Raw genomic sequence first — 14,500 nt, forward strand, 5'->3', positions numbered from 1 at the left:
GCCAGTCAGGGATTTAGAAATTATTCTGTGCTTCCTTTGCATCTAATTTACATCTCAGGCAAGGCTGTCACTCTAAAGCTAAGATGGACAACAACGAAAAAAGGAACTGCCTGAAAGAACACAGTGAGGAAGCTATACACTGTCACCAGGACAGTTGTTTAATTACTAGAGTTATTCTGGTTAAAACAAAGGTAGATTCCCCATGCTAATCAGCCCCCTAAGATCCCTTGACCTCATACCAGTTGCGATCAGCTAAATAAGCCTCTACATTTTATGGAAAGAGAAAAACCATCAGGATCAGACTCTGCAGAATGAAAATAAAATGTGTAATGAAGGATGCAACTTCTTTCATGCCGACATATACTTTGGTCAGGCTCATCACTCAGATCTGTCATTGCTAGAGCAACAATGTCCCCTTCATGCTACTGTGTCAGTTATGAACATGCTTGTGCAAGCCAAGTAATATAAAGAGGGAAATGTTTTCTTTAACCATTTTAGGTTTTGTTTGTTTCCAGTCGGGAAAATTCCCTGAGATCCCTTCCCTTCCCCATGCGTCCCCCCCCCTTTGTTGCATCTTCCCCCAGAGGGCATAATTGAGGGCAACTTTTCCTCTCTATCTTCTGCCTTGGGCAATCAGGACCAATCTCACAAACTAGTTTTGTTTTACATTTGAACACATGCTGTTTATTGCAGATACCAAATAAGCATTTCCATATTTAAAAGATAAAGTCTTAAAAAACAGTGGGACTACTCAGATGCATAAAGGTAAGTGCATGTGCAAGGGGAGGATGAGGCTGTAGCTGGGAAGAATGGTACCAAGTAATATCAAGATGGCAGCAATTGCTAATGTGACACTTTTTTATTGTTGTTGCAAATACAATGTTAGGTCACAACAGACACTCAAGTGGCCAAATCCTCTATTGGTGTAAATTGGCATTGCGTTTAACGGATCTGTGCTGATTTACACCAGCTGAAGGTCTGGCCCATTTTGTTGCTGTTCATTTCCAATTGCTTTGGTTAAACCTTCAGGGCTCGGATTCATTAGCCTTCCCGGCACTATGCAAAGCTCATCTTTTCAAGAGCATTTGGGGCAGAGAAAGATGGACAGACTCAGGGCTAAAGGATCTCAGTGGGCTTGCAACGGGGGTTGTAAGCTGGATTTTTTTTGCTATTGTATGGTAACATTTAAGTAGTGCATTGAGTGTTATGTTTTAAATAATGTGACAAGCTTAGAGCTAAGTCCTAGAAAACAACCAAAATAAGTCAAGTTAAAAACAAAAAATAAAGGTCCTGGGACTGCAGAATCCTTCTTTGTGTGGTTGTTGACAATGCTGTTATTAGCAAGTTCCTATCCACAGGGGTTATGTTTCTTCCATGTTCGAGTTCTAACCTCTTTTATTGTGATATATAGGTTTAAATGGTCACAATATATGGTACATCTGTTACTATAACAACTCTACCAACATGTAATCTATTTTACCAGAATTTTACTTCTTTTGAATACTTTGAAACTGGGACTGTCACACATTCATATTTTAAGGAAAGCAATTAAATGAGTTTATCGTTTTAACTAAATAAGTTAAGTAGGCAGCAAGATCCATTAATAGTACTAACGAATTCCCATCTCAACAAGAAAGGGACTAACTACGCTTTCATTTCAGATAATGATTAGCTTAGGCTTCAGGCAACCACTTTGGTCATGAAAAATTCTTTTTGTGAAGCCACTTGCAATTTAGAGTAAGATTTCATTTAACTGTATTTCATTTTGTTCTTGAATGATTTAGCTTCTAGAGAAAAAAAAGCAGAAGCTGTCTGTTGACCAGAATTCACTATGGCATCTGATTTTCAGAATAGTAGCAATCAGGATTAAAAAAATAAAATCATTGACCATAATGACAGATGAAAAGTAGAACAATGATATTCCACGAATACAATCATTTTAAAGAATAAATGAATGGCACCTTTCCAGCAGCTTCTTTCCCAAACTCTTCTAAAATTAAACTATTCTCTGTATCTAGAATATAATGCAGGAGCCTTAAATATCCAGCTATCCTGAAGGAAATGGGAGGTTTGTTTGGTTTATAAGATCTCACTGTTATACAACAGAATTCACACTTCAGGGCAGGAAATCTAAAGACAGCTGGGCCCTTACCGTTCTGCTACGGCTACGCAGTAATGCTCATTAAAGTCAAAAGGAGTTATTTGTATCCCAAGGGTGAAACTGGGCTTTAGAACTGTAGGTTAATCTTCTCAGGATTATCCCATCAAAGTGCACCCACTCTATCATGTAGGCTAATACAGTTTGACCAAGAGAAGTTACTAATGTGCAAAGTGATCTGTGCTATGCCAGCTGGGTCATCGCATAGCATGCCTTGTTTTTGTTGTGTATAGTAGCACAGGTGACAGAATCTATTGTATGAAAAACTAAAGCCAAGAGAAGGGAGACCTGCTTGGATCAGTACTGATTTCTTCATCGACTGAAGATGGCAAGCATATATTTTCAAATACTTATGTGTTCATTTGCAAATAGGGTTGGTCTAAAACTGAAAGCTACTTTACATTGAAAGAATTGGCACAAACTGAAAAAAATGTTTTGCTTAACATTTTTGTGGATTTTTCCATGCAACAATTAAAAATACGTTGTATTTTATCCAAATTGAATAGTATCACATGACAGGGACGTGGGCTGTAACGCCTACTGGTTCAAGCAGGAGTCATGCCCAGAGCCACCGAGAGCGGGTTCGGGCCCCAGTGAAAAAAATTTTTTTGGGCCCCCCCAGCAAGAGTGGACCGGCTAAACAGGGCTGACAAGAGGGGGGGGGGGAAGCCGGGCCCGGAATTTTTTCGGTCCCTCCAGCAAGGACGGATTGGCTAAACAGGGCCGACGAGGTGGGGGGGAAGCCGGGCCCCGGGCCCCCTTCTGGACCGTCGGGCCCCGGTAATTTGTACGGGCTTCCCCCCCTCTCGTCAGCCCTGGTCATGCCTAATGGTCAGAGCAGGTGCAAGTTGCCAGGAATCAGGGCCAGGTGCCAGACCCAAGGGACACAGCCGGAATCAGAGTCTAGGGTCAGGCCCAGCTTACCTGAAATGAGACAAGGCATGAGCAGAGCTGGAACAAGGCAGCCACACAAGCTCTCTCAGCCAAGGGGCAAATGCTTTGGGCAGCCAGTGCACTGTCACTTCTCCTGAGCTTAACAGCCTGTCTGCTGACTCTTCTAACCAATCAGGCAGCCTACTGCAGGCCAGCTGTGCTCCTTAGGTTGTCCAGAGACTGGCTCTGCTGCAGGTCCATATTCCTGACAGAATCAAATTGCATTTTTGGGGAAGGGTTTCCATTTCCCCTTCTGTCTCTTTCCCATAGGAAAAGAAATGGTCAGAGAAATGGAAAGAAAGGAGTGAAAAACCTAGAAAACTGAAAAATGATCATTTTGATTTCATTCAATTTGATGGAATAAAAAGATTCATTTTGAAACAGTCCAAATATTTTTTGGTTTTAAATGTTTTGTCCAAAAAAACCCAAACCCAACTTCTAAACAATAAAAAAAAACTTTGCAGTTTTTACAGAAATGCTTACAACATTTGAACCCATTTTTCCATTAAAAATTTGCAAAAAAAATTTAACCAGCTTTAGCTGCAAATATGGAAAACATTGTTCTTCTCTCATCAGCCTCAATATACACCCCTACCCCGATATAACGCTGTCCTCGGGAGACAAAAAATCTTACCGTGTTATAGGTGAAACCGTGTTATATCGAACTTGCTTTGATCCGCCAGAGCACGCAGCCCCGCCCCTCATGAGCGCTGCTATAACCGCGTTATATCCCAATTTGTGTTATAGCAGGTCGTGTTATATCAGGGTAGAGTGTATCTCCAAACGTTCATTCTTAAAGACAACAGGTAAACATTTATCCGGATAAATGGCAAGAGGGATCACATAACGGGACATAAATGAAGGAGGGAAAAGGAATAAAAACTGTAGAGCTAACAAAACTGTCACAGTTGTAGGTTACATCTCTTTCCATGGTCCTTGAGGGGTAAAATCCTTACCCTATTGTGGTCAATAGGTGTTTTCCCATTGAGTTCTATGGCGCCATGATTTTACTCTGTTTGGCTTACTTAGATTGTTAGCTTTTTAGGGTAGGCACCCATTTTATTCTATGAATTGCTAGTATGTGCGCAGATATTTCATATTAATAAATGTTTAGAATAAATAAGTGATATCTGAATGGCTCAACTAGCAAAGGAGACATAAGTTCTGAGTGCTTAATTAATGTAATATTTCTTAATAATGTTCCCTGCCACCAAAGTTGAGCTACATGGCTCCTCTCTGCTGGTTGTTCCAGAATGCATAATTTTGTGACCTCTCAGCTACTACTTAACCAGTCTGGATTATGAAGATGCCCTATCAGTATGATTTTTATATATATATATATATATATGCGCCATGGTATTGAAGAGAAGTTTTAAACATGATTATTATAACCAAAGGTGAGTGCCACTTATCTGACCAAATGGCTCTTCAGCTGTTCCAGATACTATTCACACTATCCTAGAATGAGGCATTCTGGGACTACAAATGTAGCCAGCTAACATGACACTGGAGGGGGCAAAATAATTTATTGAAAGGTTTAAGTAGTTATGAAGAATGTTCTCTGGTTAGCTGGGTCATTCAGCACATAGTTCTGCTATTAGTATGTTTTTGATAAAATTATTTGCAGGTCACTTTTAATGCTCTGGAATGGAACGAGAGCACTCTGAGGTCCTTCCACTGAAGAGCACTGACAGAATACATTTATGCAAAATACTGTAATCAGATTGTAAAATCCATCTACTTTCCTGTTTTAAGTGGAATTTCCTTCTCTTGCCAAACACTGATAGCACTAGTACAGCAGCTCTTTACCCCTACTATCAGTTTCTCAAGAACAATGACTGACAGCTATAGATGTGGTGTATAGAGTAGGTTTCAGTTCATACAACACTGCAGCGTCTTTTCTCTAAATCATCCTGACCTTGTAGAAGCAGAAACATTGGGCCATATTGTATGCTGCCCCACAAAGGAAATGCAGCTAGGTAGGGGAATAGCAAAGGTGGCTTCATATTCTTTGAATTTTGGGCTTAGTTTCTGGCACAACTTAGGGCAAGCCCAGGGTCCCCTAAATTATGGTGACCTTGTTTGACTGCTTAGGGCTGCACATTGGTCCAGAACGACTGGAACATGATGCACTCTAGCCTCTCCCCAACATCTCACCCGCCCCCTCCCCTGGGGACTGCACAGGAAGGTGCTGGAGGAACCATACGTCAGCCCTACAGCAGTGGAGGGACCCCATTAAACAAGCTTTATTCCTATGGATGCTGTTCTAACAACTGTAAACCATCAGAACTTCATAAAGGGGCTGTAGCCGGGGACAGAATCAGGTCATTGTCCTAACTCATGAGTCTTCCATCAGCAGATTCACCCAAAGCTCTTATCAAGAAATACTCCTCCACTTCTAATCCACCTATGGCATGGGATGAGTTAGTACAAACTTTTCATAGCCCCGGGAATGCCTGAGATGTTTAATTTAGGAAGAAATGTATCAAGCAAAGATAGAATGTACCTTTAATACTCATCAAAACTATTACACCATAAATAAGTTCCTCTGCTATGGAATAAATCCTCTAGAATAATAACCTCCCTAGGCAGAACCACTGCAAGAGAAAATGCTTCAGGGGGAGGCCTCTACAAATAAAACCCCTGCTATGGACACTGCTTCCAGGGAATGCCTTTCCAGACAAAATGATCTCATGGATAGTGAGGGTGAGGCAACCTAGGGCACACTCAATACAGTACTTTTATTTTGCAAATATGCAGCTTGGCTGGGGTTATGTAAATATGGTTGTGCATATTCATGATTATGTAAATTACAATTGTCTATTTGCATAACCCCTCCAGATTTCCAGACCTTCATCCTTAATATTTATCATACAGACTAAGATCCCAATACGGCAATGATTTATGCCTGTGCTTAACTTTCAGTATGTGAGTCCCATAGCTCAGTGTGGCTACTCATATGCCAAAAGTAAAGCATGTGCATAATTCTCTGCAGGATCATGACCTAAACGGAAATATACCCTCTTATCTCAAGCAATCAGACTAAGTTGATGTTTAAATGAGGGTTGGGGGAGCGTGTTGCACAGCTGCTGTCTGTATTGTCCATGTCCTGTGGATAAGATAGAAATTCACTCAGATGCCCTCAACTTGGCATCTTCCATAAGTACTAAATTTCACTTAGAAATTCCTCCTACATATTTAAGTGTAAGTGATGTGTACACAGTTTGGTGTGTGTCCATGCATATTCATGTACAAAAAAGTCAGATTTAAATCCTGACAAATATTTAGTTTTCTGTGATAGATGATTAATAGCTTACTAAACAATACAGCCCTTCTACTTAATCAGACAACATTCACAGGTTATTCCTAGTTCCACCTCTTGAATATTCTTCTGTCACATAACTAAGAAGTCATTTTAAATCCTCACCCAATATCCTTGCTGTAACTACCTGTGTTCAGCACTGGGTGAGAGACCCATCTTTACCAGTACAGTATGCTAATTTTATACACCCAGTGGAAAAAACAGATTTATTGTTTTGGAAACTGGTTTACTATTTGGCATTATTGGGTAGATTAGTCTGTGATATGCAACTAAGGAGTCTTTGGTTTTTAGAAAAGGGACAGTGCTTTAGAACTATGATATGGGAATCTAAATATCTGACTGATTCAAAGAATATATAGTATATATAATATAAAATTGAAACAGTTGGCATAAGTCTGTTCCAAGAGATGTCTAGACAGCAGGTTGCTGATTGACATTCAGACATTTTCTAGTAGACAGACTGGCATATCCTTCTGAGACATGTTTGCACATGTTATTGCTTCATGGGGAAAAACAATTAGCTATGCAAGGCCACAATGCAGAATACTGCCCTGCAGAACAGACATTTCTAATCAGGGTGGATATTTATGTTAGAAGTGGATGCTATACAGTTCTCTAGAACGTTCTGAAGTTTTCTAATCTCCTTTCCACTTACAGTTTGGAGATCTGAATTAAGGACCAAGCACGTGATTTTCATTTTGGATGTATAAACATAATGCTCATGAAAGACAGTAAATTGACAGCACGAGAAAGTGATGTCTTTAATTTATATTACAAAATGGAAATAGCATGGGCAGCAACGTGCTTGGTCCATGTGCCTCAACCCTGCCCCAGAATGACCACCGCTAGGGATGAAAGGGTAATTAATTTCCTACATCAGCACAATAAGAAATCCTTACCCCTCCCCCCATTAATATAAAACCTCCATAAGTACACTTTGTGTAAGTTGGGCAGAGAAGAATTTACCAAAACCCCCAATCCAAGAGAAGGTCATTGGGTTGCACCTCAGCCCCTTTGTAGCAAATTTTCCAGCCTGCCAGCTGGAATAATGTCCATTGCCCTTTTGCACTCATATGCAGAGGTTCCCAGGCACTGGATCTGTGTGGATTCAGACGTCCCTTTCTCAGCCTGCCCCCACTAATCCTCTTCCTGATAGTTTATTCGGAGCTAGTGTGGAGCCTACTTCAACAATTCAAAAGCCATCCTGGGCACCCACTCCCTCTGCTTGGTCACTCTGCATAGACTGCCAGTAGGGGATGCCAACTAATCCTAGCTGTAATGGTCTTTGCAATACTATCTGCATGAATATTTGGAGTATAAAAGGCCTGTTCCTGAAAGATGCTGAGCGTCCTGAACCCCCAGTGAAGTCAGTCAGAACTGAGGGCATATGCACTTCCCATGAAGTTCTCAACACTTTGCAAGATTGAACAGCAAATAATTCAGACAGCTGGCTGTGAGGTGGGTAAAGACAGGTACAAAAGAAGGGATTTGGTCATGGCTTAGCTGCAATTATATACTCATTGGTGAATCAAGGCAAACAGCCTGGGGAATTTTTAGTTACATAGTGAGTTTTGTTTATTTTGCACAGTACCATCTGCAGCAAAAATAACTCAGCGTTGTAACCATCATTGGAAGCACAATAGCAAATGCTTCAGCAACATAAAAAGGCATCCATACCTGGCCTGAAAATTCCTTTTCAGAGCAGCATAAAGTAACCGGCATTTAGTCAAAAAGAAACCTGTTTAAAATAACACTGAGAAAATCTGTACGGGATGAAAAGTTACTTAACTGAAAGGAAGTCAGAGAGCACATCAGATAGGGTAATGGCACATTTAGGAGTCATGCTGTAGCAATTTGGGAGAGAGGATGTAGAAAAGGTAATTCCTTAATGGAAGGTACAGGTTGAGACAAGTTTCCATATTCCTTCCCGCTGAATCCATTGGCCACTTTACACAGATTGCGTATTTAGTGTCAATATCAGTTAAATCATCACTGGGAAAGAAGATGTCAGCAAAATGAACAAAACAAGCATAAGATATAATTACTCACCAAGGTCAAACTCCGGAAAGATGGTTGAAGAATCATTTGCAGAGAACTGAAACGCTCAGAGGAGTTATCAGCTTTCCTGCTACCTGCTGGTCCTGTGACGAAGAATGCCAAAACAAAGTGTAAGGCCACAGGAGTTTTTGTGGTTGACCTCTTCTAATCAAATGATGGGGACAAAATGAATGGAAATGTGAAAAAGTAGTAAATGAATATAAAAGCCCCTTTCACAGCTCTAATGTCTATAGGTTTTCTGGCCAAATGTGAGGAGTGCCAGATTTTGTAATGAGTTTATGTACCCAATGAATAAGTTACATTTGCCACTTTGAGTTAGAATTAGAAGCTGCCTGAATACTGTCCTATGTCACAAATTTTAATTTTTTTTTCCTAGAAAGATCTCATTGTGTCTTTCAAAGATCAGCGTCTCAGCTATAACTTTGGATATTTCCCAAATGTAAGAAAATCATTATTTCAACAGCATTCACTACTGACAAAACAGATTGAGTTCAGTGGTTACTTAGACACAATTTTCCAGGGAATTCAAACATCATTTTTCAAACTGTGAAGCTGCAAGTCTGGTGTTAGGAATGAAGTTACTTTGGGAATGGTTAATATGAAAGAAATCCATAAGCCTGAACTCCCAGATCTGGACGGAGCAGAAACAGAACTACTGTCTCATCGATTGACATGTGGTACAGCAAAGTCCCATAAGGTATCCACCTGAAGTTCCTTTGTCTTTGCCATTGAGATAGTTTGCCTTATCTAAATTACTCAAAAGAAAAAATAAAGTACAAGATTCCACCTTACTCAGGATGGTATTAATTAGGCTATACAAGCTAATAAGTGAGACAATGTATCTGCCTTCCTTTCACATCAGAATTAGATATTAATCAGAAAATGTGTCACTACATGACAATCAGTTCAATAACAAAAATCAGATTCATGCAAATTGGCATAAGTCCCCCCACCCGATAACTCCTCTGTAAAATGTATTTTGTTTCATGGGCAAAAACCCCATAAAATTGCAGAGAATTTAGCTTTTTCTTATTTGTGGGTTTAATTTGGCTAACGTTGCTGTAGAAGAATGGAATTGAACATGCAAGTATTTTTTGAGGCTATTTTTGTCCAATTCCGAAATATACAGGTTCCTTCCACTCCCTTGCCCTCCTCAAGATCTGTCTCTGCGAGAGCTGGTCAGAAAATAGCATTTTCCTCCTTGAAAAAATTTAACTTTTTGGCAAGATACTGAAAACTAATTATTTTTAAAATTCAAAATGGTTTGGGATTTACTGTGTGGTTGCTGGATGGTATTAGTGGCCTGTGATATACAGGAGGCCAGACTAGATGATCTGATGGTCCCTTCTGGCCTTAAACTCTATGACACCTTTGCAGCTTCCCAATCTTGGGTCTGACTCTAGGCTGCTGTTACTGTGTTCCTCTCCCAAGGCACATCCTATGGCCCAGGATTGGGTCTTTGCCCTCACCCAGCCTCACCCACTGTTCCACTGCATAGGCCCAGACAGCAGTAACACAGCCTGCCATCTGGCTCCAAGCTAGTTCACCCCTTCCAGGGTTGAGTATCGGGGGTAGCCGTGTTAGTCTGTATCTACAAAAACAAGGAGTCTGGTGGCACCTTAAAGACTAACAGATTTATTTGGGCATAAGCTTTCATGGGTAAAAACCTCACTTCTTCAGATGCATAGCCTTCCAGGGTTGTTAGTGAAGGAAAGGAACAGACACAAATGAACTGTCACTCAAACATGTAGGAGACTGTGCTCAGAGGGTATGTCTATACTGCAATGTAAGCCTGGGTTTGAGTCTAGGCTAGAGAGTCTAAACTCAAGTTAAGTCAAGACCCAGGGTCTGAGCCCTATTGTTTTTCAGTGTAGACACAGCTCTGCTTGGCTTGGGTCCTGGGAGTCAGCCAGAATTGTCCCACAATTCCATGGGACAATTTCCTTAATCCTCTCTATCCCAACAATCTGCAATCCACTATGGTGAAAACAGAAGCCACCCCCTGTTTTGCATATGGCAGCAGCTCAGGTCAGAGTTAACCCATTCTCTTCTGATCACCCATCTGCAAGCACACTGTCAGAGAGACTCCTGGGTTTACAATGGAGAGTGAACTGATCAAGATCTGCAAAGCGAGCTGCTTCCTGGTAATATGTAGGGTGGGCAGTGAAGTTTACCTACAGTGCACCAATGGTCCTAGAGTTAGAGTGGCCACATTCGGGCAGGGGGAGGGGGGAGACATATGATTACTAAGACTCAGGTCTACACAGTACAGTGTGGGAGTCAGAGCCCTAGGTTCAAGCATGGGTTAGAAAAGTCTTAACATAGAGTTAACATACAATGTAGACACTCAAGCCTTAACACAGGTCAGCTGACTCAATTTCCATTAACCCTGGTCTTCCATTACAGTGTAGACATACCCAGAGAGCCTCTGGTAAGCAGTGGCCTCAATCCAGCTCATCGACTAGACTCTAAGGGCTGGTCCACATTGGGGCGGGAGATCGATCTAGGAAACGCAACTTCAGCTACGAGAATAGCGTAGCTGAAGTTGACGTTTCCTAGATCGAACTAAGTTTACTTACTGTGGGTCCACGTGGCGCAGGCAAGCTCCCCCGTCGACAGCGCTTCCTCCTCTCGGCGAGCAGGAGTTCCGCAGTCGACGGGGGAGCGCTTCTGGGATCGATTTATCGCGTCCAGATTAGACGCGATAAATCGATCCCAGAAGATCGATCTCTACATGCCGAATCGGGTGGGTAGTGTGGACCTAGCCTAAAAATAGTTTCACAATAGTGCTTCAGCATCAGGCCCTCCCTTCTCAGGGAGTGGGACATGAGGCAGCAGTTGTTCAAGAAGTTCCTGCCTTCTGCAGGAGCTGAAGCTTAAAGCCCTATTCTCCTCTCTTGTCTGCCCTCTACTGTGCTGTGGTCTTACCTTTTAAGCCCCTCCCACCAAGTCTGATCTCTCACACAGGTGTGTGTGTGTGGGGGGGGGGATGGCTGATTGAGTCCACAATAACTCATTAACCCTGTGTTGTCCAGTGTGGGAATTATTTACCCCATCACAGCTGCTCTGGTTTATGCAAGCTGGCCACAGCCCATGGAGACCAGCCAGACCCAACGGCATCCTGAGCATGCTCCCTTTTACTCAGCCAAGTCGTCTCATGCAGGAGCAGGAGTTGGAGGAATAGGACCTACAGTGATAGGCCTACATAGCAGGAATTATCCACCACCTAAATCTACTAGATGTATGGCTGATTTGGGGCAGAAGCCAAATACAAAAATAATGTGACCATGGTGCTGGCCCATTAGTTGTAAACAGAGTAAACCTAAAGAGACACAATACCTATTCAAATGTATCTTCCTTACCCAATCTCCTCTGAACTCGTGAGCATCAGTGGGAATGGTATTGCCCCAATACTGACACTAACCCCAAAAGCACCACTTTCAGTACTGACATCAAAGTGCTAGGAGAACAATAGAGGCAGTGTCATCCATGAATATGGATGCTTTTTGGAGGTATTTGTACCCTCCACACGAATATCTATCACACAAAAGAAATATAAAGGCTAAGTATCATCCTTGAGGTTTAAACACTCCTGGATCTAGAGCTGTTCTTAGTGTTCCTTTTCTCCAGTAACTATATAGTGTATTTTCTGCACACTAAGCGGATGTGGATTTAATCATTTTGCATAATAATATCCTAATTTTGATAACAAATGCATTTTGCTAAGAGGATGTATCCCAGCATTATATACATGCTTCACAGATTTAGTAACGGAAGACCAATGACAACAGTGGAGGGAGGTAAAATTTGACCTTCAGCTAGACAATGATTGGCACTGACTATAATTCCTTATGAGATTAATCAACATGCTGATGTGTGCAGAGAGAGTACATAATCAGCTGCTCTTCTTCAGAAACCACTTTGTATGGAAAAACAATCCAATGATAGCTTTTAAAAAAATGTAGGGACCACAGCAATTGAAACTAGAATACAGGACCAACATCAGACATCATGAAGAGAGCTCTGCAAATTTTAGAGGGCATGTCTACACAGGAAGAAAAACCCGTGACTGGCCCATACCCGCTGACTTGGGCTTGCAGGGCTCAGGCTGCAGAACTGTGTCATTGCTGTGTAGACTTCCAGGCTTGGGCTGGAGCCTGAGCTTTGGGACCCTCCCACCCCGCAGCTCCTACAGCCCAGGTTCTAGCCCAAGCCCAGATGTCTACACAGCAATGGATCAGCCTGAGGCTTGCAAGCCCGAGTCGGCTAGCACGGGCCAGCTGCATGTGTCCAGTTGCTGTGTAGACATACCCAGAGTGTTCACGGTGTGAAGGGATTAGCGGATTAAATCCTGCAGTTTAGTTCATGGATGCTGGAAGCAAATCAACCTCATCCACCCATTTGAAGGTTCGAATTTGCAGAAATTTGACTTCCAAAATGATTCCCTCGGAACTGGTTCTTCTCTACCCCCAATTGTCACCTTTCCTCAAATTCCACTCAAGCCCCCCTGAGGATGGGGGGGGGGTTCCAGAGATGGACTTTAGTTCCAGAAAGTAGAAGATGAAATGGGGAGCAGATCAGTAGGTACTCTATACCTCATCCACTTCAACACACATCTAGAGATAAAAAAGAAGCCCAGCCGCATACACAATTGTGCACTTACATTCTCTGAAGATAAAATTTAAATCCTTCCACTGCTGTCATCACTTCTGCTATACTACCATGCATGGGCAGATCGCTCAAATAACTATTAATAATAATAAAAAGGCATTTATATTACCAAAACTAGATATTGCTTAACTGCAGACAAATGGCTAGTCAATCACCTAGCTAGCCATTAGCACATGCAGTTACCTCATTTTCATGTGTGCTTGTAACAACTGTGGATGAAAAAGTAGACATACAAAACAGCATGGAATTTGGGCCTCCATTTAAAAAATGCTATGGTTAAATAGAAGGGTGCTAGTGTTTCAGGTTGGACAAAGAGGAAGGTTCAGTGGCTTCCCAGCTGCATTAACAACCTTCAGCCCATGTCGTTGTCATCATTATTAGAGAAACTAAAGGTGTACTCAGTGTTTTAACACCCACATGCACAACTTTAGGGGCACAAACATGGAGCCTATTCAAGAATGTATGCTAAGGTTCATGATTGCATTAAACCTCAAAAGCCAGCACCAAGTCAGGTGAAATTGAGATTTGATACAAAAGAATCCCATACTGTTCTCACAGTGAGCAAATCCACATCAAAATGTATCAGATAAATCAAAAATAACATCCTCGGTGTTGACATTTTCTTTAGCAAATGTTTTGTTAAGAAGGATTTTAAAATGAAATGCTTATAGCACTAGAAAAAGTGTATTCGGGTTATTACAAAGTTAATCAGATCATCATAAATGTGGAGGGGGTTCTTTATACAATAGTTAAACCACAGAGGAAGGAAGCTGTCAATTCAGATGCAAATGGATTTTATCTTCATCTGCTCAACAAACAGGAGTTACCGATCGATAGACTGTTGAACTTGAAATAGCTCCAGCCACCATACTGCTCATTTATGGCTCTGATCATGTGCATCTGTGTCAATCAAAACCCCACCCATGTGTCTCTGTACAGTCGGATCCCAGTACATACCCATCTCTTTTCCTATCCAGGACTTCTAAGCTAATGTAAATACATAGGTGCTGGAACTAGGGGTGCTACTGCACCCCCTGGCTTGAAGTGATTTCCAGCATATACAGGGTTTACAGTTTGGTTCAATGGCTCTCAGCACCCCCACTATAAAAACAGTTCCAGTACCCCTCAGGAAATGCCCTCTGTTTAAAACAAAGTACTGTACATCCTTAGAATATACAATTCACTATGACTGCACTGTAGCATTAGTAATAGCCGGGAGTGCTATAGAGGCATATTGCTCCAGTAAGAGCTCCTGGAGGCATTGTGCCGACTTACACATCAGAGCTCTGCATCTCCGGGGAGTGGGGCCACTACATGACCATTGGATAGGGTGTAGAATCTACTTCCCAAGTAAGTAG

The 14,500-nt window shown here is 41.8% G+C and overlaps 1 long non-coding RNA gene across 1 annotated transcript in view; it reads right to left on the reverse strand.

The window, feature by feature from the left end:
• The window catches only part of LOC128843918 (uncharacterized), a 181,364-nt gene that overhangs the window by 103,494 nt on the left and 63,370 nt on the right, over window positions 1-14,500 (reverse strand). Inside the window, exon 2 of the long non-coding RNA XR_008446388.1 lies at window positions 8,463-8,554. This is a non-coding gene — a long non-coding RNA (uncharacterized LOC128843918). The remainder of the gene's footprint in view (window positions 1-8,462; window positions 8,555-14,500) is intronic.

This window comes from Malaclemys terrapin, chromosome 10 (assembly GCF_027887155.1).
Source record: "Malaclemys terrapin pileata isolate rMalTer1 chromosome 10, rMalTer1.hap1, whole genome shotgun sequence".
NCBI lineage: Eukaryota > Metazoa > Chordata > Testudines > Emydidae > Malaclemys > Malaclemys terrapin.